Genomic DNA, 27,986 nt, shown 5'->3' with positions numbered 1-27,986 from the left:
CCGAAGGAGAAGAAAGCGGCGCCTTTAAGTGGGCGTATGCAAACGAGAACGAAGACACTGCCCCGAGTGACGTCAGCGCCAGCGGATTGAGCAAAAGGCAGGAAGTCATGTACACGGGGTGTGTACGCACCCAGGAGGAGAAGGCGGAAGCGAGCGGAAGTGAGAGGCGTGAACGGAGAGGCAGAGGAGAAGAGGCGAACGAGTGTCCGGAGGAATAACGCGGAAGGGACGGAGGAAAAGTGACCAGAGGAGAGCCAGGAGGCCAACGACCCCGTGAACCGCCGTGCCACACTCCCGAGGGAGGAGTGTGGCTGTCACAGGTACGGCGGCGTTGGGCAGCCTGGGTGGGGAGAAGGAGCGCTACCGAGTAGTTGTAAATACCCCTGTGTGTCTCTTCCCTTTGTCGTCAAACTCCATTCTGTTGACCTTCCCCTCCGTCTCCCTTGCCATACCAGTTAGTCACAGAGCACTGTAAATACTCCGAATAAGTTTCACAGGGTTCTCCCACACTTCCCCCGGGCCCCCCTGGTGCACCGCATATAGAGGACTCTGCACTAACGGCATCCCTCTTGTTGGTTCTCTTTTATGACACGGAGACGACTGAATCCGGTGTGAAGAATCCTCCAACAGAACAGGAAGGGAGAAAAGACCGTCGCCACGGACCCCAGCGCTTTCGCACGAGAGAGACTGACCTTCAGGAATAGAAGAACTCTTATGTCCTATCCTAAAAGAACCCTAAAAATAAAACCATCCTTGAACCCTGTACCTGGTGTCCCGGTCGTCCCTAACCCCACGCCTACACCCTCCTTGCGAGGGAAGACCCACAGCACCTTCCCTTGTCCTTCAACATCTGGGGCAACCTAGCTTAGTACCCTCCAAGGCAAGGGCAAAAAGGAAGAAGAACCAGGACGTTGACCTGGGTGCGTTCGACAGACTTAAGATGGCTTTCCTCTTCCACACAACATCCACTTCATCAGGTTGCCAAAACACAGGTGATTCTGACCCGGCTCCTTCAACCCTACCACCCCAGGCAATCTAGACGAGAATAATTCTCAAGGGAATTCAGGTAGGGGATACGGGACCTGCCAGGCCATGGCGTCTCACCCCCGACAAACCAAATCTGGCAACAGAGTCCCCAAACTGTGACAATCCTAGTAATATCACAGCAGATATTCTATATCCCGAGGATATTTTCTATCTCACTCCTCAGATTAGGCCTGGATGGAGAAGGTGGCGACATATGTAGCAGGCTGCCTGCGAAAGACCCTGGATAAAGAGATCCATAACCACAATGGATTCTGCCACAGATCATTTCTTATTAAAGTAAAACCCAAATTGGGAGATGTTGCCACCTCGGAGGCACGTTTGGTGGCTCAGGGTGAATTATTTGGTGACCCTTTATCAAGGATTTCGGAAGCTTGCTGTCACGTTCACATCCCCCTACAAAACCAAGCTTCTAGCAAGAGAATTTCTTCCCAAAGGTTCTCCACTGGACAGTTGTGGCAGGAGGCGCCCGTACGGCCATTTCTCCTCTCGAGCCCTTTCTTGGGGACGAAGCTCCAGCAGCGGCAACAACAAGATCAATCCAGAATCGGGGCTTTCTTCCACTCCAGAGGCAGCCTAAGAAGAAACAATGCCCAAGGAACCCTTATGGGTGATTGTTCACCCTTCTTCTCAACTAAAAGTATGGGGCAGGTAGGCAAGTCTTTCTTCGTGATGCCCTCACACCCCCCGAAGGATGTCATGCTTCATCATTGGGGTTCGCTCCTTGTTGGGCCGGCGCTGCAATGCCCGACGGGGTCACCGTAAACGGAGCTCTTTGGCGGAGATCTTTTTTTGAAGAAGTCGTAGGGTGTGTGCAGGTAAGAGGGCAAGGGTAGTGCATGGGCGTTGAAAGTTAAAATAAGTGTGGAGCAGTCCAAATCAAAACTATTTTAATGTTTAAGGTAGTCCCAGCTTGATTAAAAGTAAATGGGTGCCATGTTTCGTGCCTCTGTTGCTCCTAACGAGTCATATGGCACTTCATCAGGACCTAAGTAAATAGTGTGGTGCACTACTAGATGACTGGCTCCTGAATGATGGGGTGGGAACCAGACAAAAAGAGTAATGCCCTAGTAGACTTATACTGGGTGGTAGCGCAAGACCCTAAGTACAGAGGTCTACAGCCTGACGGGGACGGTAACCGAGCACGTAGTTGCTTTATAAGACTCTGCGAATAGCAACTAGCCGTGTTCCTACCCTCGCTCTGGGTGCCGTCCCACCTAGGAACTGTATACCCCTTGTAGCACAGCTTACTAGGAGCCCTGTAAACAGGACCTGCTTAAATAACAGCTCCCGGTCCCAAACCTCCCGCTTTTTTTGATGCAGGTAGGCAAGTGGTATTGGTCCTGCAAGGATAAAGGGCTTCCAAATAAAATTGTATGGTTCTTCGTATCGGAACCAGAGACCTCGTCCTCTTTCCTTCTCAAAAAGACGCCTCCCTCATAGACAAGGAAGCTGCAAACTTGCTTTGCTTTCAAAAAGAACTATTTCCTCAACTAGCATTTATCCCAGGGGTTTCCTAAGAACTTCTTTCCGGAAGAGAAGAAGAAAGGAGGACAGTGTCCAGTCATGAATCTCAAAGACTTCCACGAGTGGTTGGTATTCTACTGCTTCAAGATGGAGGGCATTAACCTCCTTGGGGATCTGCTGCATTCCTGGGACTAGATGGTCCGTCTGAACCTGAAGGACACCTACCTCATGATTCCCATATTTCCCGCCAATCACAAATTTCTCCAATTTACGAGGAGGCTTCAAACCTTCAAGTAACGACTCCAACATTTGGGCTATTCTCTGAACTGTGGTGTTTTCGCCAAGGTGCTTAAGCAGGTGATGGAATATCTCAGAGCAAGGGGTATCAGTCCCATAGTCTACCTATATGACGTACTGCTGTTGAACCAAAGCCCAAGGAAGCAAGTGGTGGTAGGCAATCTGAAGCTTATGGCATGGCAGATTACAGAGAAAGATAATAAATCCTGGGAATTTCTAAACAAGCAGAGTGGCTCCTCTTCAAAGCCTGAGTGTATGGTTAAACAATACAAGTCAACCTGGTCAAGATGGATGGATTGATGTCTGCATAGGGAACGAGGATCCCATGTGGTTTGTTGCCGTAAATATCCTAAACTGTGTAGCATTACATCTTACAGTCTGGTAAATATCTTTAGATCAGCCATTTCAGGAGGCTATTGTTTTATTGGTTGTTCCCCTGTGGGCGAACATCCTTTAGTCAGGAAATTATTGAGAAGCATTCACCTCTCCCTCTCTCTTGAATCTCTCGATTCTCCCTACCCCTGGAATGCCAATAGGGTACTTAACCTACTTGACCTTTTCCTCTTGTGGCAGAATAACACATATCTTTCTAGAAAGGATCTTTCAAGTAAGTTGGCCGTGCTTTTATGTCAGGTAGAGGATTCACCCCGGATGGGATTACAGCTCACATTTCCAGAATAACGAAGTCTGACTCTAAAACTGTATCACATCCATTCTTTAAGGACACTTCCTAAGCTGTGTGTGGTGAGGTACATTAAAGCATAAGAGACCAGGACTGAGGAACTTCACCCTCAGAGAAAGTCAGCTGCTGATCTCTAAAGGAAAGCCCTTTAAAGTGGTTTCCTCCCTCAACAATGGGCAGGTGAGTTCATTGGGTCATGTAAGAGGTAGGCATTGACAGAGAAGACTCTGCTCGAGGAGCCATAGCTTCAAAAGCTCTTTTGCTTGGATCCAGATAGAAGACATAATGAACTCAGCAGATAGGCTTCGGATTCTACCTTCAAGAGGATTTACTTCAAACCAGTCAAAGATATGGCTACATAAATTGTCAACAGGATCTAAACTAGTGTGATTTTCGCCTCTTTTCCCAACACAGAATGAAAACTTTCCTAGTTATGGTAAAGGAAAGTTTCATTTCTATTAAGGACTTGGAGGTCAGGATTATCTCACCCGATAATGGAGACTCAGATCATACCTACCCTCGTGGCTCAAAAGGTGAGATGATATAACTATTTTTATTTGATAGGTATTGTCTTTGACATCACTACTTTGTGTATTAACTCTTTAAAGGGGGCGCTAGGTGGCGCACGAGCGGAATGGCCGCGATTCCCTGAGGCTCCCGCTGTCCGGCTCATAATCCTTTTTTTATCCTGTTCTACATTCCCCCTTTACGGGCAACAACTGTTGTGTTGAGGTGCTGAAGTCAGGGTGGTGCGCATCGACTGCTTCCCTATGCTGTGGTGAGGCGATCGGAGCGTCATCCGCTGCGAGGGAGAGGCTTGCAGGACGAGCCTGGTGTGGCCGTGGAGCTCGGATCGGGCGACGGCGGCTAATTGAGTGTCGCGGCCTCACAGTGGTGCCCGGGTCGCGAGGAGGTGGCGGTTTGCCCGGCCGTGGGATATGACCGGCGGACGGCCGGGGATATCGGAGGTGGTGCGGACGGGTTCCGGCGGATTACCCCTCTGCGGACTCCTTGCACGGAACAACAGACATCAGCCCAGAAGTAAGGTGGTGGACCGGGACCTTTCTTAGGGGAGTCCGCCGAGACAAAATGGCGGTGGGGCTCGCGCTGGAACTGACAGAGCCTGGTAGTTATTGCTTGCCCTGCTCGTGGTGCTGCTGGGCTGCATCCGTTCGTGTGCTGACCATTGGCTGTGACTGTTATGCCCCTCAAGCGCTACAGTGGTGTGTGCTATAGATTGATCCGGTGCTGGAAGCACGAAGGGGCCATTACGAGACTGATGTATTTCTGCCTACCGCTGTCCTCTGAGTGCTTGCCTGCTAGCTGATGGACGGTTCTGCGTGGGGGCTGCTGCAGATGGAGGGATAACCTGCTGCGGCTGAAACACCTGTGCTCTTACACGGAGAGGCTGTTCGTGGTAACTGGAGCGCAGGGGCCTGCCATATTTCCCTGGGAGTGTTACAAAATGGCGGCTTGCTTTGGGGCTGAATAAGTGGAGCGGGACCTTGGTAGCCTTGTGGCTATAAGGAGATTGATGACTGCTGAACCCGCCACATCGGTCGTTAAGGTCCCTGCGTAACGGACTGGCCCGCCTGGCTGGGTTGGAGGAGGAGAGGGCTGTGTGCAGTATTGCTGTCATTTTACATTGAAGTGCTCGGACGGCTGCGATTATCCACTACAGCGGTCAGAGGCACAGTGTCACGTGAGGGGGGGATCCTGGGTGGTGACTGTGCTGTTCTTGGTCCTTCAGATCGCATTCTTCATATGATATTGGTGGTGAAGACCTGGATGATACAGTGCTGCTGCGCCTCAGTGCAGCAGAGTGCAGCGTAGGATCTGCGGTGGTTGGCCTCTCCTGGATGACATTTGTATTGCCTGCAGGTTGCTGGGAGACTCCATCATTTTTTTTCTTCTTGGTTTTGTGGTTGCACGTCCTACTGCCGCGCTGGTGAGAAGAATATACACAGGGTTCCGGCCTTGTGTGGAGCTGCCTGGTGTGGTGCGGTATGGGTAGACAGGACTCCAGACAACCTCGCCTCACTTTTGAGACCAAAAGGCCCTCCAAAAAGCACTGCACACTATTCTCACCGAAATGAGGCAAGGCTTCGCTACGGTAGCGGATAGAGTCGACACCCTCACGACCCGCATGGACAATATCGCACATAAGCTGGACACTCACGACACCCGGCTCAAAGAAGCGGAACAGCGCATCTCCGACTCTGAAGATGTTATGGAGCAACTAAAAAAGGCGATGACACAAATGGACAAGTTAATGCGCGTCATAGACGCCAAGAACGAGGATATTGAAGCTCGCAGCCGCCGTAACAACGTTCGAATTTTAGGCATCCCTGAAAGCACCAACACGGGGCGCCTGGAACACTATGTCGAGAAGTTGCTGACGGCAATCACTGCTGAGGGGGCCCTTTCAGATCAATTTATAGTAGAGCGGGCTCACAGATCGTTGGGTCCGCGACCACCTCCAGGGACTGCTCCTCGCCCCATTATAGCACGTCTTCTTAATTATCGCGACCGCGATACCGATCTTAGGGTGGCAAGGGAAAAAAGCAGCTTAATTATCAAGGAGTCCCTTTCACCATCTTCCTGGACTTCACGGTTCGAGTGCAGGAGGACAGATGGAAGTTCAACGGGGTGAAGCAGAAGCTGCGCCAGGAGCAGGTGGACTATGCTTAACTATACCCAGCGTGCCTACGGATCACTCACCAAGGGACACAAACTATTCATACAACACCACAATCGGTGGAGAAGTTTCTGAAGATGTTGAAAAGACGTAAGGCTGTCCCGAACGACACAGACGAGCTGGAAGAGGCGCTGTTGTCCGAAGTTGAATGAAACACTGCGGCACGGAGCTACTGCAACTTGCTTCATGTGTTTGCACGCACGCTGGTGTGATGGTGGCTACGAGACTGCTTGACACTCCCAGACTGTAATGTATTGCACATTTCATTGCCTTACAATGTATATTGCCTGTTATTGATAATTCACCTGTTTAGCTTGATGTAGGGAAAGTAGTTTTTCTGTATCTGTTATACCGGACGCCCTTGCTAGTACTGGGGACTAATAAGAGCTGGAGGTTCCCTGACTAGAAGCAAGGTTAAGGTGCGCTATCTGGATGGTCTCCCCAATGGGAGTACCCCTTTTGACATGTGGCTTGATTATGTTGGGGGGGGGGGGGGGGGGGTTAGTGCTGGCATGTTTGGGATGCTTCAGTGGGCGGGGGCGGTGCAGCCGGGATGGGTTTTTTCTTGCAGTGGGGTGGGTCTGGAATGTGGTCTAGTTGAGAATCTTGTTTTGGAGGGGCAGACATACATTTGCCTGTAGTACAGGGCACAGTTCTGCAATGCAAGACACTGGATGGCAGGGGCTGACTCATTTTTAAGGCTTATGTCTTGGAATATTCGAGAGCTCAATGATGCTCGAAAAGGCAGGAAGATCATAGCATACTTGGAACGGCAACAGGTGCATATTGCACTGCTTCAGGAGACGCATATGGCTCCGAACTCCCACTCTCATTTTGCCAGTAGATGGGCGGATATTCGGCTCTTCTCCTCCTACTCTTCCTATGCGAGGGGTACGGCTATACTGATTAAGAAGTCAACACAATTTGTGGATCTGGGGGAGGTCCTCGATCCTGAAGGGCGATACGTCATTGTGTAGGGCCGCCTGGGGATTGACACGGTTACCCTCAAGAATTGCTATGCCCCTAATGTTGACACACCTGAATTTTTCACTGCATTGTGGGGTAAGATTGTAGACATTGGTTCTATGCACACTATCTGGGGGGAGGATTTTAATGTTGCTATGGTACCTGCACGGGGTTGCACACTACAAATGCTGGTCTTAAGATGCCCTGCAGGGTATTGTGGAGGAAGGCGGTTTGATTGATAGTTGGCGCTTACTTTATCCTCTTCGTAAGGAGGGTACACATTTCACGTCCTCGACGGGCACATGGGCACGCCTTGATTATTTTCTCCTGTCCAGGGGGTTGAGTACGGGGCTCATGAGGGCTGAACATCTGGCTAGAACATATTCTGACCATAGCCCTGTTCTGGTACAGTTGCGTATGCCAGGATGGGACAAACCTCGGCCACAATGGCGATTGCAACCTACAGCTCTGTTGGATGAGGTGTTTAAGATGGAGTTGGGTGAGGAAATAGCGGCATTCTTTCCCCGCAACAATGGCTCCGTGGACAGTGTTGAAGTTGTGTGGGAGGCATTTAAAGTTATGGTTCGGGGCTATTGTATCTCTAAGAGCTTTGGTGTTTTATGGGATATACAAAGAGGAATACGTGCCCTAGACCGCGAACTGAAGGGGTTGGAGGCTCTTATGGTGCGGGGGGAGGCGAAGCAGGCGCACATGGATTTTAGGATCAAGCTGTCGGAGTATGCGGAAGAGGCTGCGAGAGAAGCTAAGTTTCGGGGGCGACATTGGAAGGCACGCAGATTCTGCGAAGGTGACAGACCTGGGAAGGCATTGGCGGCGGTAACTCGTAATCCACGGTTTAGCAACTCCGTTTTAGAAATCACTACGCCAGAAGGAAGGTTGTGTCAGGACACTGCGGGAATTCTGAATATCTTTGCGTCACATTATAGCCAATTATACACCACGAAGAGTTCGGTGGAAGCGAGGTTTGAGGACTTCCTGGGGGATGTAGCTCTATGCTGGCTGAGCGATGTGCATAGGGCATTCCTGAGCACACCGTTTGAACTGGATGAGATTGGGGAGGCGATAATGTCGCTTAAAATTGGTAAGGCCCCGGGGCTGGATGGGCTCCCTGCTAAATTGTACAAATGTTACATTGATATTATGGCTCCAGTGCTTCGGGAGGTGTTTGAAGAGTCGTTGGAGGTGGGGGTCCTACCCTGCTCGATGCGAGAAGTACTGATCACCTCCCTTTTAAAACCCGGGAAGGATCCCAAGACCTGCGACTCATACCGCCCGCTATCCTTGATTAATTGCGAAGCGAAGATCTTAGCTAAGGTACTAGCCACTCGTATGTCCCTCTTGATGACCAAAATCATACTCCCGGATCAGGCGGGCTTCGTCCCTGGTAGATCCACTACTCATAACTTGCTGACATTGTTCTCCCTGATTCAAACGGTTGCTGCGATTTTTCTAGATGCCTCAAAGGCATTTGATTTGGTCGAATGGAATTATTTATTTACCATTTTGCAGAGCATGGGATTCCCTAAACTGTTTATGTCATGGGTGCAACTATTGTATACGCAACCCACTGCTAGAGTCCTTATCAATGGCCACCTGTCCTCTCCACTTACTATCACACGAAGCACCAGGCAGGGGTGCCCGCTATCATTAACAATCCAGAACTTTCACATTTATCTATGACTGTCAACTAAAATAAATGCCTTTAATCAAATGACTTTCATGTTCCATTTCATGCAGTCCTTCCTTTGTATATTCCTCACTTCTTGTTGTAGTCTGTTTTGCAGTGCAGCCCACATATACAAGATGACTCTGCAATTTGGCCTTGGTTTGCAAAGATTGATAACAAATGTATTCTAATTGATTTCCTTTTTCAGTCGGACAAAAGCACCATATTTTTTCATGTGATCTGTATTGCTAACACTTCAGATTTTCAGTAGGATCCATGTGAACAAGACAATGGATCACAAGTTATGAGTTCTATTCCACTTGAACGTGTCGGCTGACTGAGGGTACAGCTGTCGGATAGTGCCGTACTACAAATAATACCTAGATCATCAAAGACTACTCTTATGTCAATTATGTGTTTAAGTAAAGTGATAAAAAGGTGTGTGTGTGAGAGAGAGAGAGAGAGAGAGAGAGAGAGAGAGAGAGAGAGAGAGAGAGAGAGAGAGAGAGAGAGAGAGAGAGAGAGAGAGAGAGAGAGACACACAGACAGACAGACACGGTTGCTTCTGCTTCCTATTTAATTTCAGTTGTTTGAGAAAACTAATGTTATCTTTACATTCTGTATGTTTCAGGTTTGACCTTCTATAGATGAAGACATGGACTGGCAAGCCTACGTTATTTGCCAACAAAGAACTGCTGAATGGCTGAAGTCCCCCTTGAATGCAATAGGACCTAGAGATAAATCTCAGCCATGTAAAACTTTCTAAACACGGTCAGCGAATTTCGCAAATTGAACAGACTACCTGTGTCTCTCTACTTCGAAGAAGACAACTACTGAAGATTTAATCAAGATAGTTGGCATAAATCATGTCATAAAAAATTCAAAAGTGCAAGTTGGTAAGAGCTCAGAAAAAAGGACTTGGAAGAAGCAGGACCATCCAACGAAGGTGCAGCAGGAAAGAGACAAAGGGATCGCCTATTACAGACAAAAAAGATCTGCATCTTCTGCACAGCAAGTGAGGGTAACCTTCATGAATATCAGACACATGGCCACTTACAGGATACTGCTGATGTAGCGAGGATAGCTGCTGGAGATGTTGTAGCAATGGATGGCATGTACTACCTGAATTGCCTCACTGTATTCAGAACAGTCATCGATCACTCATAAGAAAAAAAAACGGATTGAGGTCAGATTAAAGAAAAGAAGATAGAGGGACAGGCTTTCATTAAACTTATCAACGTAATAGAAAATTCGGTAGAATGTTTCTGCTTCAAGATGTCTGAATTGCGTCACAAGTATGCAGATAATCTTATGGCACTTGGAGTTCAGAAGTAGGTCAACAAAGTTTGCTTCAAGGAAAAGGTTCTTGGTTACTTTCCACAGGGCCAAGTTCAGAATGATAGAAGGCCTGCTGTGCTTATTTTCAACCAAGGCATTAAGCAAATGCTGAAACATGCTTTTACTGATTATGAAGGAGATGCAGCCATATTGGCAAAAGCTGTCGATATCATTTGAGAAGACATCTTGGGATCTGAAGGATTTCACTTCAATTCCATCTTCGCATCAAACTGTCAATATAACTCTGTAGCAACAACATTGAAAATTCTAGTTTCAGTGTTGTTGAATGGGTCTAGCAACACCAGCCAAGTCTCGCATTAATCCCAAGAAACTCTTACAATCGCCCATGTGCCTCATGTGCAACTGTAAGCCAAAAAAATCTATGTTACAATCTCGCCACACATCATTTGAACCACCACTTCCGTTTACATAAGACTGAACGTGCACACCATGACACAGCCAAAAAGCCTTCAGTTACCACCATGTTCTTCAGGTGGAGAATCAGCGAACAACTGCTGTTTTTATATAGTGCACAAATACCAACAAAGGTGTTTTGGCATGAGAGAGAGAGAGAGAGAGAGAGAGAGAGAGAGAGAGAGAGAGAGAGAGAGAGAGAGAGAGAGAGAGAGAGAGAGAGAGAGAGAGAGAGAGAGAGAGGCAAAGCACAGCGCCTTAAATTTTATTCTGTTTCTGAAAGGCAGCCAAGTGCAGTTTTCTGATCACTTCAGACACAGAATGACATTTCGGTGTGCCAGATAGCAGCCTGGTAACAGGATTTTGGATTAGCTGCAGTTTGTTAAGAACCGATTGCAAAGCATTAATCAGTAGACCGTTACAATAGTCTACCTTAGACAGACCCAAGGCCGGTAAAATAGTCTTGCTAGATTCAATGGGGATGAAAGGAAACAATGTCTTTGCCATTTTGAAGATGTAGAAGGATGAGGAGAGCACCGAATTGACGTGGTATTTATACGAGAACTTGTCATCAAGGATGACCCAGAGATATTTGGCCTTGGTGACTGGGGCAGGAGGCTGACTAAGATTGTCTGGCCACCAAAGGGAGGACCATGCCGGAGAGAGGTTGTCCAACACCATCACCTCAGTCTTACAGGAATTTAACTTGAGGCAGTGATTGGACATGCAGGTACTCACTGCCAACATACCATCATGAAAGTTAGCAGAGACACAGTCTCAGTCCTTATGGACAGCGAAAACGATTTGGGCATCGTCTGCGTATGATGTAAGGCTTAAGCCCGCAGATTTAATCACTCGAGCTAGGTCAGTCACGTAGATATTAAAAAAGTGTAGGGCTAATGGAGAAGCCCTGTGGGACTCCACATGGAAGATAAAAAGAAGGGGATTCAAAATCACCCAACTTAACTGACTGGACTTTGTTGTCTAAGGATGCTAACAGAGCTTTAGCCTTGTTCCTGATGCCTAGGGAGGAGATAAGAATTAGGAGACCATGATAAACCATATCAAAGGCTGCAGATAGGTCCAAGTGTACCAATGCCACTGCACCACCCTTATCTAATGCGAACCTTATTTCCTCCGTGGCTTTGATGAGTGCTGTTCCTGTACTATGGCTTTTCCTAAAGCCAAATTGCGTTTCATCCAACAAATTTTGGTCCTAAATGTATTGGGTCCATTGGTCATTTAGGATCTTTTCCACTAATTTGGTGGGCAAGGGCAGACATGCGATGGTCTGATAGTTGTTAGTGTCTTACGGGTTGAGGTTTGACTTCTTTAATAGGGGCAAAATAGAAGCTTTTTTCCATTGAGAAGGATAGACACAGCTGTAAACAGAGTTAAAGATGCTGTCCAGAACTGGCCCAATTAGCTTAGAAAACCTCTTAAGGGTAGAAGGTGGACACAGGTCCAAAGGTGATCCTGATTTAGCCACCCTCAACAAGTTTACCAACTCCAAGGAGACAGGGGTGAACTCTCTCAGAGAGAAAATTCCGAAGGATTCTGTAAGACAGTATGAATTGGTTGGAGAGACGAGGGAGGCATTATCGTTGGAATAAATGGAATCTACTTTAGCCTGAAAGCTAAGGGCTAATGAGTTGCAAAATGATTGAGTCGCTAGGTTGGCCAAATTACGAGGAGTCGAGATTTTGGGTACCACCTGAAATATTAGTTTGGTGAAATCTTGGGGAGATTCAATTTCTCTTGTAAAGTAGCTGCTTTTCTCCTTAAGGAGGAGACATTTTTAGTTGGCCAAAGCTTGTTTATAGAAACGTTTCTCCTGGCTATCATAGTCCTGTCGCCAGCGTTTCTCTTGGGTTCCTATAACGCTGTTTCTCGAGCCTCAAGCTTCCGAATACCATGGGGCTGACGCCGTCGTTTTGTTTTTGGAGGCTGTCTTGTAGGGAAGTAATTTGCCGAAAGAAACTTGAAGCCAATCTGTATAGCTCATGAGTGTCTTCTCTGGGTCTTAGGAAAGAGCTGGCTTAGTGTCCGATAGGATTTGAATAAGAAGCCTGTGGTCTATATTCTTCCAGGCTCTGAAATATTTGGAGGGCACCTGCCTAGGGAGGGGGGTTCATCTCCAAAGGACGAATGTCAAATAGTACTGCATGATGGTCCGACCAAACTAAATGAAGGACCTCCTTGTAAGTTATAGATTCATCGTTAGTAAAAAGACCGTCTAAGGTATGTCCTGCAGAATGGATGGAAAAGCCTACTTTCTGCAAAAGGCCTGAAAAAACACTAGCACCCACAGCCGACTACAAGTTGAGCACCTCAATCCTAAAGTCCCATGTATATCAGTTTCTGTGCATAAGGCCTCCGGGATCTGCTGTGGTTGGGTCCCACTGGAATTCCAGAGAAAAAACTTGGTATTTGAGCCAAGTTCCTGTCCATTTGCTATATGGCTCGTATTCAGAAGTTATCAATTAGCTTCAATTCAAATCGACGTTCAAGTCCTCAATATGGCTCTATTAACAGTAATATCAAATCATTATTCCATCCCAATCACTAGGGAGCCACTTCTCAATGATAGCCAAATGTCATTTCAAAAAGGTAAGATACCCCAATCCTTTTAGATCACCAGATACAGGTATGTCCGGAGTTAACTCAACAGGATAGTGGGAGTGGCCCTGATACGCCACCAACTTTCCCAATCACGGTGATTGTTCAAAGGAACTGGCCGTATAACGTCTGCTCCCGGATCAAGTAGAACGCCAATCACGATCCATTTTAAATACTAAGAAGAATAAAAGTATATTGATAAAGTTTATTTCTGGCTCTTCTGTGACTGCATACCTGGTGCTACGCTTCTTGAAGTTTCTGTGAAAGGCCTACCGATTCAAACTCCATAATGCGTCAATCTGAGTCCTTGTCATTATTATCCAGTGTTGATATAGGATGGGCCTTCAGAGAGGCAGCAGGCAGCGCAAGTAAGTTTGGGCTCTTTAGAAAGCTCCACTAAGTCAAAACAAGCGCAGGCAGGCTGCAGCATTTTGTCTGAGCTATTTAGCACAGGAAGTTCCCTACTAGAGTATGCCAACAAGATTGGCATTTTACCTGGTGCAAACCTAGTAAGGGTTCAGGCGCTAGGCGCGTTCCGGCCACGGACGTACGCAGACGGGCTTGCCTTTGGTGCACCTTCGGCGAGCCAGTGGCACGGACGAGCTGAAATATTCATTAAGTAGCCCTCCAGGTTAGAGAGAGGGGGAGGGGCCCAAGACGGCACCAGAGCGCGAGTTAAAACAAGTGGAGAAATAAAGAGAGACTTGAAACTGGGGTCCACCAACCCATGCAGTGATAGCAGGCCCCCCTACGATCACTACTTACTGGTAAATGAAAGGTAAGGAAATAAAATGTGACAAACTTAAAGCAATGGATACTCCTCTGTTTGCGTTGGCAAAGTACACAGAGTGGAAATGGCCCGAGATGCACAGAGAAGACAAGTTTGTGGTGATATTTGGTGGCCGCCACACAGTTAGCTGTATGGAAAACCATTGGCGACTACCTGGAAGGCTCTGGGTAGACAAACGCTCTGACACAAGCAGGATAAACCTCATCAGCAACAGCAGATTCTTTTCTCAGTCGCTCACATATCGACAGGATGAGACGTACACACCAGGTATGTGCTGCTGTTCTAAAGAAACTTAAGCAAGATGCATTTCTTACATATCAGTCCCCAGACACTGAGGGATCACAAGAGCATGGAGACAGGAAATGGTCAGAAAGAGCTCAACATTCCAGTACTGGGATACTATGTTCAGGCTTAAACTCCTTTGTCTCCTCCTTGTCAGAGCTTATCGAAAAGCTAACTCTGTTTTGTATGTACAGTCACTAAAAGCCCTTGTTCTATGTTTTTTCGCTTTGGACCATCAGATTATTATACCCACTGGAAACCCTATCCACATATACAACATGGAGAACCTGCCACCATCCATCTTGGAAGAATTTGTGAAACGTGGCCACTAGGTTGTTCATATGATAAACAAGTTCTCAGCCATGACTATTGATCAAGCTCATGAACAGAACAATGAGCTTTTCAAGGGTTCTGGTGGGGAAGTTGGACTCACTGAAAATCAGTCTGCATTAAGAAAGTGGATGCTAGCAGGTTCTGAACAAGCATGGTTGCGCGAAGTGTGTGAAAACTGTTTCAGCCTGGAAAAAGCACATTGAAGAAGGCCTTGCAACACAGTAGTGCTTAAAGTAACAGGTGCTGAGCCTTATAGAGACTAACAAGGAAATGGGCAATCCCTTTCTAAATGCAACTGAAGAACTGCGGACTTTGGATTCTCATGCTGTCTGTAGTGAATACAGTGTGTATGATCAAAGAGGTTGGCGAACAGTGCAAAGACTACTGCAAGTCAATCTTGTTTGACTGTGAAAGGTCTATTCATTTTTATTTTTTTTAAATAATTTTTATTGCAGCAGAAATATGTGCACATTCAAGTCGCCTGGCGGCATCCTGCACTCGCGGTACAAGAGTTCTGTAATGGAAATCTTAGTCTAACACGGCCATTATGCTCACACCCCGGAGGTCGAGCGGCGGTAGACAGGATAGTACTATTCGCTAAGATCCGCAAGGGTACTCACATACAGCCGATTTTCAGGTAGTGCATAAGGCTGCGTTTCTAACCATCCTGCTCCTCCCGCACCTGAACCAGTGAACTCTGAACAAGAACAAACATCCTTCCCCCCTCCTCCTAATTCCCCCTCCCCTAGATCCCCTCAACTCTTACCTCCCTTCCCCCCCTATATTGCCCCCCCCTCCCACTCCTCCCCCCTGGCGTGTCAGAGGTCCACAAGAGCAAACCCGATTCCCTCGCAGGCACATCCAGCCCGAGACCGACAATCAGGATCCACCAGTAGTAAAATGCCGTCATCACGCTGGACGTGGGGCGGACCCAGGAAAGAAATGGACCTAGCACCAACCCAAGCCAGGTTGACTAGGGACCAGGACTACCTTCGGGGGAGTCCTCACCGTCAGAGGTCGGCAACTTGAGTTCTAGTACCAACCGCTCCCAGGCCCGGGCTCGTTCCAGGGCAGTATCAGTGCCTGCTCTAAGTGCCAGTTGCAGACGTACCTCCCCTTCACAGCTGGCCCATTTAGTGAGCTCCGCCCGCCATCTCTCCATCGTGGGCCCCCTAATTGCCTTCCATTGGGACGTTATGGCTCGCTTCGCTAGCAGCAGACCCAGGTCTAGGAATTTACTAGTGATTTTGTTTTTTGATGTGTGTGGGAACCAGTGTAGGACGCAGTGTGCCATTGTGGGTTGCAACTCCCTCTCAGTGATCTCCCGCAGAGTCTCCACCACCCCTTGCCAAAAGGAGCCCAAAGCCGGGCAGGACCAGAACATGTGTTGGAAATCGGCCTGTCCTGCCGGACAGCGTGGGCAGGCCGCTGGGTGTGTTGGGAAATACCTATGGAGCTTGTCAGGTGTCAGGTACGCTCTGTGTAGGATGTAAAAATGCACCAGCTGAAACCTCGCATTGCGCGTCCCTTTCCAGGCCCGTTCTACTATACTAGCCCACGCCGTCTCGGGGATCTCCGTCGCCAAGTCCATCTCCCATTTCGCCTTCAGGGCTGCTAGTGGGGTCTGAGCTTCCGCAATCATGCATTTATAGAGGCACGTTACCGCCTTAACCGTCCCTGCGGCCACTACTACATATTGACAGCAAGTGGACAGCGGGGGCTCCACCAAACCCGCCTTCCAGTGTGTACGGATCGCCGCAGTCAGTGCCGCATGGAGGAGGAAGTCCCCCCTCGGCAGTCTGAAGCGATCCCGCAAGAGGTCGAAGGGCATTAGCGCTCCGTCGTCATAGAGATTTCCAATGGTCGCCAGGCCCTAGTGCTCCCAGTTCTCTAGCCGGTGCCATGAGCCCCGGGATCTCCGATGCGTATGGCACCGCAATGTGACCTCTGCGCAGGTATCTATTCCAGCACTTCCTAACCATCGCAAATTCCTGTGTAAGGTGGAGGTCTCCCATCGGCAAGCCCAGTATGATCCGGGAGATCACCTGCACCGGTCCCACCGGTTCACCCGATCCATTCTCTTCCCTCGTGGCTCTCGCTGCCCACTGTGTCAGCCACTGCAGCTGGGCCGCCAGGTAGTACAGCTCGTAGTCCGGCACCGCCAGCCCCTCCTCAGCCCGAGGCCGTAGAAGCGTGGCCAGTGCCACCCTGCGCCTACCCGAGCCCCATAGAAAATCGGTCACCATGGACCGTAGACGGTGAAAGTAGCTTGCCGGGATCCAGACCGGTAGAGTCCGAAAAAAATAGAGCAGTCGCGGCAGAGTCACCATCTTAAGGAGTGCCACACTTCCCGCCAGGGATAGGGGAAGCGTGCCCCAGAAGTCGAAGTTCGTTTTAGTGAGACGGAGCGCCGATCCGATGTTGCCCTCCAAAATATCCACGTTAGTATGGTAGATCGAAGTGCCTAAGTACCGCAGGCTCCTCTCCTCCCAGGACACCCCTTCCGAAGAGTGCGGGCATGGTCCGCGCGCCCGAGTCGGAAACAGGAACGACTTCGCCCAGTTCACCCTGAGGCCAGATACCCTGCTCAACTCCAGAAGAAGAGCTTTAGCTCCTCGCAGGGAAGCCGCAGTGTCCGCCAAAAACAGCAGGAGGTCATCCGCATATAATGCGATATGATGCACCTGTCCATATACGTCCAACCCCTGATACGCCCGCCCCAATCGGGCGCGCGCCGCTAAAGGTTCGATCGCTATGGCGAACAAAAGGGGCGAGAGGGGGCAACCCTGACGCGTGCCCCTCCCTACCACGCATGCCTCTGATATGACACCTCCCGTTCTGACTCTTGCCGTAGCGTTCTTGTATAGAAGTGCAGTCCAGTCCACAAACTCCGTGCCCAATCCCATGGCGCGCATAACATGGAACAGATACGGCCATTCCAGACTATCAAAAGCTTTTTCCATGTCAACGGCAAACACCGCTGCCGCGTCCACCTCGTAGGTGTCTGCCTCCAGTACGTGGAGGAGCCGTCGTATATTGAGCGCGGTGTTGCGGGCCAGGATGAAGCCCGAGTGGCCATGTGGGGAAGTAAGCGCGTCGCCAAGATCTTGCTCAAGATCTTGTAGTCCAGGTTAAGCATGGACAGCGGGAGGTATGGCGACCTGTCCCAAGGCGGCTTGCCAGGTTCAATAGAGGGACCATGATCGCCTCACCAGTGGTCGTCGGTAGGCTGCCCAGACGCTTAGCCTCATTGTAGAGCCCCGCCAATTGAGGTGCCAGGAGGTCGACGTAAGTGTGGTAGAACTGTCGGTAGGCCATCAGAGCCCAGTGTTTTATTCCGCGCCATACTCGCGATGGCGACTCACCTCCCTCTCATCAATTTTACCCCCTAGAGGTTTAGCATTCTCTTCGTCCAGCTCCGGTAGATCTAGCCCCCCCAGGAATCTCTGGAACTCAGCCTCCTGCGGAATCACCCGACTACGGTAGAGCTCCGTGTAATAGTCATGGAATAGTTCATTTATCCCCTGTTGGTCGAACCGCGCCAGACCCGCATGATTCCTGAGTTCGAGAATGATCGAGCTTCGGCGAGCCGGGTTGGCTAGCCAGGCCAAGAGCGCCCCGTTTTATCCCGTTCCAAATGCGCACGTCTAAGGTAGGCTTTGTGATCGAAGCACCTGAGGCGTTCCACCGTCGCCGCCACCGTCTCCCTCGCCTCAAGTAGTGCCTCCTGAACGTCCGGTCGCTCAGGTCGGTCCCTCTCTAGCGAACGTAGCTTCGCGTCCTCCTGGTCAACTGCATCGAGCAAGGTCCTCCGCACCCCCGACCCCGTCGCAATGCATCGTCCACGCACCACCGGATTTGAAGGCGTCCCACTCGATTGTTGCCGACCCCGCGTTATCCCGAAAATACGATTCTATTTCCGCGGCTATCGCGGACCGGAAGACCTGATCGTCTAGCGCCTCTGGGCGAAGTTTCCAGGTGGGAATGCGTGGCCAGCACTGCGCCCATCGCAGGTGCACCAGGAACGGGTTATGGTCGGAAATCGTGCGCGTGAGGTATTCGCTATGGTACACCTCGCCATGCACATCCGGGGAGCACACGAAGGCGTCTATTCCGACGTGAAGTTTGTGAATGGCGGAGAAGGAGTAGTCCCTGTCCAATGGGTGGTGAGCCCTCCAAGCATCGATTAGCCCCCAACGCCGCTGCCAGTCAGAACGCGCACGCGCCAGTCTGCCCGCCGGTGCATTTAGTAAAGGGGGATGTGAGCAGTCTAAGAGAGTGTCAGTCACACAATTAAAATCCCCTCCAAGGAGCAGAGGGCCTATTAAGAACGGTGCCAATGTGCGGGACAGCAAGGAGAAGAAAGCAGGTTGGTCCACATTCGGTGCATATATGCAACCCAACGTTAGATCCCTCCCATCCAGCTAGCCCCTCAATACCACATACCTACCCTCTGGGTCAATGAGCTGTTGCGTGCATTGAAAGGGCACCCTCGCCCTTATCCAGATGACCACCCCCCTGGCATAGGCAGAGTAATCAGTGTGATATACCTGTCCCCTCCATCTTCGCTGCAATGCTTTCCCTTCCTGCGCTAGGAGATGCGATTCTTGGAGGAAGGCAATATGTATGCCCCGCCGAATTAAGTATGATTGTATCTTGTGACGTCTATGCATGGTGTGCATCCCCCGCACGTTCCACGTGAGGCATGTGTAACCTAAGTCAGGTCCCATGGCAGTACCCATTGTAGTTCACACAGTCCCCCAAAGGAACCTCTGACACGTCCAGAACCCACCCCCCATACCCATTATCAAAATGTGCTACCCAACTCCCGCAACCCCAGGACAGACAACCAACGTGGCAACCCCATCCAAACCCTGAAAAACAAGCGTTAATCAACAATAGTAGGCTAGGCTATACGGAACGTCAATGCCAATTGGATCCGGAGCTACCCCCCCCCTGCCCCCCCCCCAAGCATTCAAAAGGATCTCCCATGTTTCTCCCCCCTCAACAGTACAGTTATGAGCTATAGAAGACCGCTGACTCCCCGCCGCCCTCGGAACAGCAGGTAGTGTAACAGGCGCACCACCATCGGGCGAGGCGGCCCTCTGGCCCTAGGCGGGCGCAACGGGACTCTGTGGGCGCGCTCCAGAGCAAAGAATGGGGAAAGCCCCTCCGGTGCCACCTCCGTCCGCAACCAGCGTTCCAAGAAGGCCACTGCGTCTTGGCCTTCTTCCCTCTCCGGGACTCCCACGAGGCGGAGGTTGTTGCGTCTGGAGCATCCCTCGCTGTCCTCGGCCCTGAGCTCCAGCACCCGAACTTTCTGCGCCACTTCCGCCAGTGAGGCCTTCAGTGTGGCCACGTCACCTGGAACATCCTTCATGGTCGCCTCCGTGGTCGTTACTCGCTCCTTCAACTTCCTGTGGTCATCTTTCAGAAGGGACAGGTCGGTGCCAATGGCGTACATCCGCTTCTCCAGGGCCTCCCGCGATGCCACAATGGCCTGCATAATGTCACTCAGGGAGAGGTCCCGCGTCGGGGCTGGGCCTCCAGAGCCAGATGCTTCCTCTCCGCCCGGCATCGTGTGACCCGGGTCATCCAGCCGCAGTACATCAAATCCCTTCCTTCTGGTCCCCCGGACCATCCTGCAGAAAGTATCCGGGGTCCGCTCCAAACCGCTCAGTCAGGCCCAGTGCGCCGGGCCCGTCAGCCCACAGTTGTTTCCACAGGGGAGCCCCGTCACCAGGTCCGTGCCCCTCCGTCGCCCGCGGCAGGGAACACTCCCACTCCTTCGATCGTGGGTGCTGTGACAAAGTCAGTGCAGGAAGACCGTCCCAGCCAGGGACCTCCGGGGGGGGCTCCAGGGCCCGTCCGACGCAGACGTCCTCCGCAGCAATCAGCCGTGCAGTGGGGAGGCCGGCTCGCGGACAGCAGGGGGCACCCTCCGGCTCAAGGGGTAGATTCTCTAAGTTCTGGGTCCACTCCCCGCAGGACCTCCGTGAGCCCCGCCAAGACTGAGGCGGAAGATGGGGCCGCCGAGCTGTCCCCCCCGGGGGGCACCCAGCGTAGCAGGCAACAGAGGCACCGGTGGTCTCAGGGCACCAGGGGTTTTATGGGCAACTCACTGGCCGTGGCAAAGATGTGTGGGCCTCCCGCGAAGGCGCCCCCCGTCCTCCAGACGTCTCCCCGGCCCCAGACGGTCCCCGGCCTTCAGCAGCTCCCAGCCACCGTCAGTGGTGGTCGTCGTGCCCCCCCCCCCCCCCGGTACAGGGGCCTCCAGCACCCCCGGTCCAGATTCCGGTAAACTCCTCGACAAAGGGGGGAAGGGGGGGGGGGGGGGGGGGGGGGAATCCGCAGGCCTTTCACGTGTGTGGTCAGTCGTCTAGGGCCCGGGGTATTCATACGGGCGCCGCTATCTTAGGGTCAGGCGGCCCGCGAATTCAGCGTTCGCAGGGCTCCTCCAAGCCACCTCGCCGGTCCACTCACCCCACTTCTCAGAGCGTGCAGGGCGCTCCGCTCCAGACACCGTGGGGTCCGCCACTTCAGGGAGCCTCCTTCTGCCGGCAGCCCGCCTTCACCAGGCAGCCCGAGCCGCGACCTCAGCCGCCATTTTGCGCTCCGGTGAGGAAAAGAGGACGTTCTCAGCGGATTCGGGGGCATCCAACACCCCCAGTCTGTGCCCCTACGCTCCCCAGGCCTTCCGATGCTAGGCGGGGGCCAGCGTTCTGATTTCGGGGGTCAGGATGTTTGGCTGTGAGGGGCGGTTGCGGAGGAGCTCCGGAGTCCCTCTTCCGACTACATCGGCGCCCAAGCCACGCCCCCCGTGAAAGGTCTATTCATGACCCAATTAAGAAGAACACCCTCCGACTGTTCAAGTATCCTGCTACGAATATCAGCGGCAAACAAGTATACAAGATTGCAAAGTCTAAAGACAGATGCCAACCTCTTCTGGAGACTGCACATTGTTGTATAACACCGGACGTCTGATATGAAAACTTCCTTCAGTCATGAAAACCACTCACTTCCACCATCCTGGTCTGATAAAACAAAGCTTTGTTGTGGGAATAAGTCTGACCTAATGAAATGTTTGGTAAAGATATCAGACAAAGAAGCATCAAACCTACTTGAATTTAATGACATGGATGATGCAACTGTGTTGTTGGCCAAGATGGAAGAACTGGATGAAGAACAGCCATCAACAAAGGTGAACGTTCAATATCTTGCTCCTGAGCTGTCGTCTTTGGAAAAAAACGGCTAAAGACAGATGTGCCAACTTTCTTTGATGTGAAGGTGTTCAATGGTGCTGCTGTGTTGCACCTCTCGCCAACTGCAGGTGTCAGGACTGTTAAAGACTATGCCATGGAGGTTTTCATACCTTATATAGTGCAGCAGCTTGATTGCTCAAGAAGGGTGTACATTGTCTGGGACAGGTATGTAAAAGGCAGCATCAAATTCTCTGTCAGAGAGAAAGGATGAAAAGGAAAGAGAAGAAAGGTTGCAAGTCAAAATAAGACTCCAGGACAGTAGCAGAATGTCTTGTGTGATGCAGAAAACAAACAGGAGTTCCCTCACACTCCTGGCCAAGAAGATCGAGAGCAGTGAATTCCCCCCTGACAAGGAAGTAGTAACAACATAAGTATACTGTTTTCTGGTCAAGGGCAGTAACGTATCCATGCCAGCCTGTAGCCACAAAGAGGCAGATACAAGACTGGTCTTACATGTACAACATGCCCAGCAACAAGGCTATGTGTCTTGTTTGGTGCACACTGTGGACACCAATGTCGTAGTGATTCTGAAAGGATAGTTTCACCAGCTACAAGACTAGTGTCTCAAAGCTAGTATCTGGGTTGCATTCGGCACAGGGAGGAACTTTACATACAATCACATTAATGTCATTGCTCAGACCTTAGGAAAGGAGCATTCCACAGCCTTGTCAGTGTTTCACAGCATCACAGGCGGTGACACTGTCTCTGCATTCCTTGGAAAAGGGAAGAAATCAGGATGGATGGCCTGGAAATCTTATTCGTAGTTACAGCAGCCTTCGCCAACAATGCCAGGAATCGATTCTCTAGGAGTGGACATTCAGAGTGGCCGCTTTAGAATTCCTGAGTGCTTCACCGTAATCATGTACCAGAGAACAAGTCGACTAGAGTCAGTGAATGAAGCCCGCAGAGAAATGTTTTGTAAGCAAAACAAGACAATGGAAGCAAACCCACCAATACAGTTTGCTCTTCATACAAAGCGTGCGGTTTACCAAGCAGGGATCTAGTCCACATGTGACGTACCTCAGCAGGAACTACCCACTCCGGAGGGATGGGGTGGCAAATAGACTGTGACAGTCCTTCCTGGACCCCATTATGGACAGCACTACCAGTAGAATCTAGGGTATGTGATGTACTTGTAAAGTGTGGCTGCAAAGGATAAGCTGGATGCACAGGCAAGTGTGCTTGCAAGAAGGCACTGAATGGCACTGGACTGAACTTTGCACAGAAACGGGGCTCACAAAAGGTGAGGTGAAGTTCATTTAACACAGTAGGAATTTGAAATTAAATGAGTTCTGTACATTAGAGGTCTTGTTTTACTTTTCCTTCATGTCCACTTCTGAAGTCAATAACAGAAGCATTAATGCTTGTCCTGTTGCTCGGTGCCTGTTGCGCAGCCCGATTTCTGAAAAGGGTCGTGCGACAGGATCTATGATCACGTGGATCCTACCAAAAACTATTAGCACACGACCAAACAAAATTCCACACAGTTTGGTACTTTCATCCAACCTGTCCCTTGATCTTGCTAAGGGATCTCACTATATTGGCGTCAATAAAGATTCCACAACTCCACGCTGGACCTGTGCATCACAGACTCCTATACATCATTGTATAGTTGAACTCCACATGACCCATAACTTATATTTGTTCACCTCTAAAGATATACAGTGTACATTTACACATGCATAAATGTAACAATAGAAATTGCACTAATATAGGGCTACCCTTCCCCAGTCACACACTGCATACAGGTTAAATCCTGTCTTGGACAATAGAGAGTTTTAAATGTTTTTTAGGGTGGGGCTGGTGTGGCAAGAGTGAAAGTGAATATGTCCTATCAAAAGTTTGAGAAAACCTAACAACATGCTAGATTGTTGCTCTTCACCTACGTTCCCCAGAGCATACTCAACCCTCAAAAGTTCTCCCCCCACCACAATGCTGTTTTTATCCTGTGTATTTTTACACCATCCAGCTGTAAATTAAAGTGACTAAATCACTTTGCAAGTGCACTTTGGAAATACAAAACAAATTAACACTCAAACTCTGCCAAATACACCAACCTGTATTCATTGTAAGTGCATAAATGGCTTTGTAAATCAGTCTCTTCAAGACCAATGTATCAAAAACACACTTATAAAGGACCAGCAAAAACAAAGTGGAACCCAACTCCCGACTGAGATAGTGTGGGGACTTTGGACCCTTTCGTGTTAATTTCCAGTAAACATAAATACCGGTCACAACCAGACACTCACAGAGGAGATAGCAAACAACTGGCGTAGATGCAGTTCGACTCTGATGGTGGCATTCAGACGCTGAAGTTCCCAAGAAAAAGTGACTATGCAGTCCACAGAAGAAATTCAATCTGATGCATTAAACGCTTATGAAGTCAAGCAAAGGGAAGCATTTTTAACAACAGTGGTATAAAAATACACACACCTCTAGCTTAACTCAAGACGCATGGTTCCACATGTGAAACTAGAGAAGGGTCCTTGATTTGAGAGCGCAGAACCTGCAAAGAAAGAGAAGATACATCACATATGTTGCTCTTTTATTGTGAAATGTGTGTGATAGGTAGCAAAAGGATTAGTTTACACAGCCCTCCCATAAGAGAATGTCTTATTACAGGGGGCATCCAGGAATCAAACCCACCAATCAGCTGGAGAGGCAAATACTGAACAATGATTACAACACAACTATTTCATAATTAGGGCTTCCGGTTTTATGGTATTTTTTTTTTTTTTACATTTCCGTCTGTATTCATCCATATCTATTTTTGGGCCATTTTATCTGTATTTATCCATATTTATGTAGTATTTTGTGGATAAATTAAGTCGTAAAATTTTATTTTTCCATATTTATTTAACTGATAGGCATGCAGTCATACTTTGATGTCTGTCGTGTTGTAGCTATTTAAGCTGCCAAATATTACATAACAATACATCCACTGTTAAATATTAGCATTAGACAACAAATATATGTTGGCATATGTCAGTATTTAAATAAATTTCATTTAGTTTTTTTAACTTCCCATGCTGTCCTTCTGCTCAGCTGTTGGGCTAAAATTCATTAAAGAGTACAGAGAGTCACTTAAACGAATCCCAGTTTTCTGTATTTATCCACTTTTAAAAATATATACAGACAGAAAACACATTGCTTTCTTCAATATCTACCGTTTACAGATTAAGATAGATGTATACAAATACCCATCTCCATAATAACATTAAAAATATGCCCAAATCTTTCACAAATGGTCCATAAAATTACACAACCTACACATCAAGAACCTTTCAACATTTCAAACATTTTAAGTAGTAATAAACCAAATTATCTGCGGACAACAAATGCTACTGGCGACTGAGCCAAATCAAACCGTGACGGCAAGTGTGCATTTCTGTAAGAACATTCTTACGGAGTCTAAAAACAACTTGGCACCCTTTCAACAAGTAATTATGAGAAAGAAAGATAGTCTATAAAGATAAGAAAGGCAATCTATAAAAATGAAGACAGTGATAACTCTTCCATTGAAACATTCAACAAGGCAAAAGATCAGCATCAAGGGCTCAGTTCACACAACTGCCAGGGAACAAAACCAGAACGGTATTCCTGTACCGTTATTCTTACATATCAAGTAAATGTCGGACTTGCATAGAAGTTCGGCACTATGGTGAAATCCTGCCGATGATTCTCTTTTCAATTTAATGACATTTCCCTCTACATGCCCACCATGAAAATGGAAATGCATGTACTCATCACTTAGCATAAGTAAATCAATATAGTGTTAGGCGTTGGAAAACAGCCAGCAAATTGTTGATGAATACAGTCAAAACTGGGAGCTTGCGAATGTTCAACAGCTATCCATGATTGAACTACGTAGAAATGCTTAAAACACAACAATAGAAATAGATTTGCTTATGCAGATGTTCTGCCAAACCGGAGAAATTTCCACTTAAGCAAATCACACTAGTAGGGTTGAAATCAGTGAATTCGTGATTCTGTGAATCAGGAAGGAGGTTCAAAGAACAAGTTACTTACCTTCGGTAACGATATATCTGTAAGAAACAGTAGTTAGTATTAGATTCCTTACCTTAGAATATCCCCAGGCGTCAGTCTGGATCCGGAAACTTTTGCGTAGCAGTACCCCTGCGCGTCGGTAGGCGTCGTCTGCAGGCGTCCCCTGCGGCTCCGCGTCGTCGGCGTCGTGCGCCGTGATAACGTCGCTGGAGTATATAGACGCCGCCTCCGCGCGCTGACGTCAGTTCTTTGCACACAGCTTTTCCGCGCCAGAACACGCAGAGCCATGTGAAACTAGGGCCCTGAAAGGGATGTCCTTAACCCTAGGTATCAGTTCGCAGAACGGGGAGGATGGGTGGGGCGGTAAGGAATCTAATACTAACTACTGTTTCTTACAGATATATCGTTACCGAAGGTAAGTAACTTGTTCATCTGAAAGAAACAGGTTAGTATTAGATTCCTTACCTTAGAATAGATACCCCAGCAATACCAACCCCGGTGGTGGGTCTGCGAACCAATACAATCCTACACCAGAAAATCCTGGAGGACCGAACGGCCAAAGAAGCCGTCCCTCCGGACTTGACTGTCCAGGCAGTAATGCCTCGCAAAGGTGTGCAGCGAGGCCCACGTAGCCGCCTGGCAAATGTCCTGCAAAGGGACTCCCCGGCCCAGGGCAGTAGTAGCCGCCGTGGCCCGAGTGGAATGGGCCCTCAGCCCAACAGGAGGCTCCTTCCGAGCCAAAGAGTAGCATGCTTTGATGCACAGGACGACCCACCGAGAGATGGTTCGTTTCTGTACCGCCCTTCCCTTCTTCTCACCCACGTAGCCAACAAATAGTTGGTCATCCACCCGGAACTGGCGTGTGCGATCCATATAAAACGAAAGCGCACGTTTTGGGTCCAGACGATGGAGCCGCTCTTCATCTTTTGAAGGATGCGGAGGCGGGAAGAAGGAGGGTAAGGTGATGGACTGCCCGATGTGAAAAGCAGAAACTACTTTGGGCAGGAAAGAAGGTCTAGTTCTAAGAACCACCTTGTCAGGATGAACGGACAAGAAAGGAGGTTTCACAGAAAGAGCCTGGAGCTCACTCACTCTCCTGGCAGAGGTGATGGCAACCAGGAAGGCCGTCTTTAAAGTGAGAAGACGGAGAGGACAGGAATGAAGCGGCTCAAAGGGAGCGCACATCAAGAAAGTCAGAACCAGGTTCAAGTCCCACTGAGGCATCACGAACGGAACAGGTGGATACATGTGCGTGATGCCCTTCAAGAATCTCAGTACAATAGGGGACTTGAACAAAGATGGCTGATCAGGTAGCCGTAAGAAGGCGGAAAGGGCAGAAAGGTAGCCCTTGATAGTGCCCAGAGCAGAGCCCTGCTGGGCTAGAGAGAGAAGAAAGAGGAGAACCTCGGAGAGAGGGGCAGAAAGGGGATCCACAGCCTTTGCTGTGCACCATGCCACAAATCTGTTCCACCGGCAGGCGTATACCGACTTTGTGGAGGGACGCCTGGCTGCCAGAATCACATCACAGACTTCAGGAGGCAAGTCAAATGGCCTCAACTGTCGCCGCTCAATCTCCAAGCATGGAGGTGGAGACTGGACAGGTTCGGGTGGAGGACCGTCCCCTGCTGCTGCGACAGAAGGTCCTCCTGAAGGGGCAGGCGGATCGAGGGACCGACTGACATGCTGAGTAGCTCGGGATACCAGTACCTTCGAGCCCAGTCCGGAGCCACAAGGATAACTTGAGCCCGGTCGCGCCTGATCTTCTTCAGCACTCTGGGCAGAAGTGGTATAGGCGGAAAGGCGTACAACAGACCGCAGCTCCACTCGCGCCGAAAGGCGTCGCCGAGCGAGTGCCGTCTTGGAAACTCCAACGCGCAAAACTGATGACATTGCGCGTTCTCTTCTGTGGCGAATAGATCTAACCAAGGCTCTCCCCATTGCAGAAAGAGGCCTTTCGCCACGTCCGAGTTCAGACGCCATTCGTGATCCACCGAGCACCGACGGCTGAGTTCGTCCGCCCTGGCGTTCAGAGAACCTGCCAGGTGTTGAACCGTCAGAGTCACGCCCTGACGTTCCAGCCATTGCCAGAGGTGCAGAGC

At 49.5% G+C, this 27,986-nt stretch overlaps 1 protein-coding gene across 4 annotated transcripts in view; it reads right to left on the bottom strand.

Annotated features, from left to right (window-relative positions):
- The window catches only part of APC (APC regulator of Wnt signaling pathway), an 897,802-nt gene that overhangs the window by 664,119 nt on the left and 205,697 nt on the right, over positions 1-27,986 (bottom strand). For all 4 annotated transcript variants that reach the window (XM_078675503.1, XM_078675505.1, XM_078675507.1 and 1 more), the window contains exon 3: positions 24,313-24,385. The gene's annotated coding sequence lies outside the window, so the exon portion shown is untranslated. The remainder of the gene's footprint in view (positions 1-24,312; positions 24,386-27,986) is intronic.

The sequence above is a fragment of the Lissotriton helveticus genome, chromosome 2_1, assembly GCF_964261635.1.
Source record: "Lissotriton helveticus chromosome 2_1, aLisHel1.1, whole genome shotgun sequence".
Taxonomy (NCBI): Eukaryota; Metazoa; Chordata; class Amphibia; order Caudata; family Salamandridae; genus Lissotriton; species Lissotriton helveticus.
Note: the sequence above shows the minus strand (reverse complement) of the source record. Positions and strands in the feature narration are given on the sequence as shown.